Source organism: Bufo gargarizans, chromosome 4 (genome assembly GCF_014858855.1).
Source record: "Bufo gargarizans isolate SCDJY-AF-19 chromosome 4, ASM1485885v1, whole genome shotgun sequence".
NCBI lineage: Eukaryota > Metazoa > Chordata > Amphibia > Anura > Bufonidae > Bufo > Bufo gargarizans.
Genome location: NC_058083.1, coordinates 20,386,337 through 20,391,016, shown reverse-complemented (window position 1 = coordinate 20,391,016; position 4,680 = coordinate 20,386,337).

Here is a 4,680-nt window from a genome sequence, read left to right as displayed (position 1 = left end):
GACACAAAGGGAAATAACGGAGAGGACTTATCTAGAGCAGAGCTGGAGCAGACGATCCACCACACATCCAGAGCTCACAGGAAAGAACTATAAACTGCACAGGCCACTGGGGAAAGAAGGGATAAATAGCCTCACTAACAATCAAAACCAGTACACCTGAGGGAAGGTGGATCCAGCTCAAACCCAAAACTAAACAAACAGAGAAGTCAGACACGTACAGCCAGTCTGATAAACCTCCGCACATTCACAGGGCAATGCGTGACAGAACCCCCCCCCCCCCTTCTATGGGTGACCTCCGGACACCCCGGACCAACTTTATCCGGGTGTGCCCTGTGAAAGGCCCGCACCAGGCAGCTAGCACTAACATCAGTAGCCGGAACCCTACCACCAGGTCCTGAAGGGAACCCCGAAGAACTCGTCGTCCTAGAGATCTCAAACTCCAAATTGCCATCCACCAGGATAGGGGGAGGTAGCAATGGAGATGGTTCTATAGGTTCCACATATTTCTTCAATAAAGACCTGTGAAACACATTATGGATCTTCCAGGACTGCGGAAGATCCAGACGAAACGCCACCGGGTTGACAATAGCAGAGATTTTGTAAGGGCCAATAAATCTTGGACCCAATTTCCAAGATGGTACCTTCAGCTTAATGTTTTTAGTAGACACCCACACCGAATCACCCACACACAGGTCCGGACCAGTCATACGTCTCCTGTCAGCCATCCGTTTATATCTTTCACTCGTCTTTTCCAAATTAACTTGGATCTCCCGCCAGATAGATGACAAGGCGGAAGAGAATCTCTCCTCTTCTGGCATCCCAAAAGATCCAGTCCCAGAAAAAGTACCAAACTGTGGGTGAAAATCATATGCGCCAAAAAATGGTGACTTATCAGTGTACTCCTGTCTACGGTTATTCAAGGCAAATTCGGCTAGAGACAAGAACAAGGACCAGTCATCCTGGTTCTCAGCAACAAAACACCTCAAATAGGTCTCCAGGTTTTCGTTAGTGCGCAAAATCACAGTTTTCCCAGAGGAACTCGGTGAATCGGTAATAAAGTCCACGGACAAATGCATCTAAGAAGGGATTCTGAAGGCCGAGTGTGAGCTACCTTTGCACGTGCACAGGTCTCACAAGCTGCCACATAACCCTCCACACCCTTGCGCAACCCTGGCCACCAGAATCTCCGGGAAATAAGATCTATGGTGGATTTGCTTCCAGGATGTCCTGCAAGCACTGTATCATGATGTTCCTTAAAGGGAATCTGTCACCTATTTTGACCATATAAAACCGTTAACATAGCAATGTGCAATAAAGTATCTTCATTCCAGCATGTGTCCTCTTTCTTTTATTCAACTTTTCATTCAGACGAAAAAGCAATTTTTCAGATATGCAAATTAAGTCTCAAGGTGCCCAGAGTGACGTTATTACTCTGCTCTGGTGCCCAGTAACGCCCCCCTGCAGTGCCCAGCCTTTATTTCAAGCCCAGCACGCCTCCTAAGAAATACATTTACTCCCACATACTTGCAAAACGGCGCCGCCCCCTCCACTACGTCATTTAATTTATTCACTGCACCGTCTATGCTTCCTCCTCTCTTGGCCTCCGAAATCCCGCGCAGGCGCAGTATCGCTGAGTGCCTGTACGATACTCCTGCTCCAGAGGGCAACAGCCTCAATAGTGTCACTGGGCATGCGCCGAGCCCAGTGATGTAATCAGAGCGCTGTTGCCCTCTGGAGCAGGAGTATCGTACAGGCACTCAGCGAAACTGCGCCTGCGCAGGATTTCGGAGGCCAAGAGAGGAGGAAGCATAGACGGTGCAGTGAATAAATTAAATGACGTAGTGGAGGGGGCGGCCCCGTAGGCCAAGAGAGGAGGAAGCAAGGACGGTGCAGTGAATAAATTAAATGACGTAGTGGAGGGGGCGGCGCTGTTCGGCAAGTATGTGGGAGTACATTTATTTCTTGGGAGGCATGCTGAGCTTGGAAGAAAGGCGGGCTGGGAACTGCAGGGGGGCGTTACTGGGCACTAGAGCAGAGTAATAACGCCCCTCTGGGCACCTTGAGACTTCATTTGCATATCAGAAAAATCTGAATGAATAGTTGAATAAAAGAAAGACGACCCATGCAGGAATGAAGGTACTTTATTGCACATTGCTATGTTAACGGTTTTATATGGTCAAAATAGGTGACAGATTCCCTTTAAACACCTTGTATCGCAGTTCAGCAGGAAAAAACAACTTGTCTGGAGGACAAGAATCAGCAGCCTCCTCCTGGGTCCCCAACACCTCCATCTCCAACTTGGGGTACAGAGCGGATTCCACCACCCCATCAGCCAAAATCGGAGCAGGATCCTCCGAATCACTCCCCCCAGGAAAACTATGTGACAACGCATCTGCCTTGACGTTTTTAACCCCAGGGCGAAAGGTGACCATAAAATTGAACCTAGTAAAAAACAGTGACCATCTAGCCTGTCTTGGATTCAGGCGCTTAGCAGACTACAGGTAAGCCAAATTCTTGTGGTCAGTATATACCGTAATTCCAACCAATGACGCCATTCCTTAAAGGCCAATTTGATGGCCAGTAATTCTCTATCTCCTACATCATAATTTCTTTCAGTGGCTGAGAGTTTCATGGAGAATAAAGCACACAGACGCCATTTGCTAGGGGATGAACCCTGCGAAAGAACTGCTCCGACCCCCACTTCTGATGCATCAACCTCCACGACGAATGGTTGAGACACATCAGGTTGCATCAGAATGGGAGCATACGCAAAACATTTCTAAATAGCAGAAAAGGCCTGTACTGCCTCATCCAACCAGACGGAGAAGTTGGCGCCTTTTTTAGTCATATCTGTCAAACCAAACCCAAACAAAAACAACCAGAGAAGTCAGACATGTGCAGCCAGTCTGACAGACCTCCGCACAATCACAGGGCAAGGCGTGACAATATCACCATCAATACAAAACTGTACTTCATGCAAGCCTTACATCTCCAAGTGTAGTACCCCAGAATAGGGTACTTGCAAAGTTGTTTAATTATGTAATGTTATGTCACGTTATTTGGTTTAGCGTATTAAACTCAGTATAACTTTGTATGAATTCATCAGGGTTAACAATCCTGCCCCTGTAGCAAGCTACGAGTTAGACTTACGTCTTCCCCTAGTCCAGTCAGTCAGTTTGAAGATGATGACGTGAGAGAAGCTACATGTGCTCACTCCTCAGAACACTAGGCCTACAGTGTACAACCCAGAAAAACACTATCTCTGAGAGATCCACAGAGTAAAAAACATCTCTACTTCACAGTACTCCCGAGAGTGAAAGGAAGAACTAGAAGTCCAGAATCTGCATGGCTGAGTATTGGAGTCAGTCAGTGAAGTATTTACTGTTTGAGGCTGATGGAGACTTTACTACAGTGAGAGGAGTATTGCTAATACACCCTCCCACACTTTGCCATGGTCCTCACCAACCATATCTTAATCTTGTACTCTTCAGCTGGGAATTACAGACAGATTTGCAAGAACCTTATCGCCAGCCTTAGATTATGCAAAGAGAGAGAGACTTTTGAGAGAAAGAGGAATGGATTACTACAACCCTCATCCTTTATTATATCTAGAGATGAGTGAATCGAATTCCAGGAATTATTCGATTCGCACCGAATCCGAATTTCCTCACGCTTCCTAAAATGGCTGCTGAACATGTGAGGACATGGAGCAAGGAACTCTGGGAACGAGGGATCACCCACAATGCCATGCATGCAACCAATCTTCAGCCAACCAGCCCTGTGATGTCAAAGCCCTATAAATAATCTCAGCCATCTTGTATTCAGCCATTTTCCAGTGTTCTTAGTGCAGGGAGAGACGTTAGCAGGCGCTAGGGAAAGTGCTAGGAAAAACTTGAAAACTTATATTTTGCTCAATAGAAGTTCAGGGAAAGAGCATTAAAAGTGTAGGGAAAGGATAGGGAGGAATCATTCGACATTATTGAAGCAGAACAGGGTCCAATAGGGGAGGTTACAGCCTGGGTAACAAGAACAATCCTATTACACCTTGCTGCAATGACTGCGGATCCAAATTGCCATTATACAGCTGCTCATTTCAGGTTTGCAATAGCTCTGTAATTCCAGCAAACCATTCTTGTTATTGGGGTCTTATTAGCCCTTGTGGGGTGCAGTTATATATATATGTTTTAAAGCCTTTTTTGGCGTGTATTAGTGGGGTAAAAAAAGGGGCTTATTAGCAGTTGTGTTGAAGTGAGAAAATTACAACTCTTTTTTAGCGTGTCTTAGTGGCAAAAAAAATAAAATTATTTGCCATTCACGGTTGCAGTTATATGTTCTAATCCTTTTTTTGTTGTGTATTAGTGGGGGAAAAAGGGGGCTTATTAGCCGTTGTGTGTTGAAGTGAGAAAATTGCAGCCCTTTTTGGCGTGTATTAGTGGCAAAAAAATGTATTTGCCGTTCACGTCATGGCCGCAGTTATACGTTCTAAAGCCATTTTTTGGCATGTATTAGTGGGGAAAAAGAAAAAGGGCTTATTAGCCATTGTGTGGTGAAGTGAGAAAATTAAAGCCCCTTTTGGTGTGTATTAGTGGCAAAAAAAACTTTATTTGCCATTCACGGCCACAGTTATATGTTCTAAAGCGCTTTTTGGCATGTATTAGTGGGGAAATAAAAAGGGGCTTA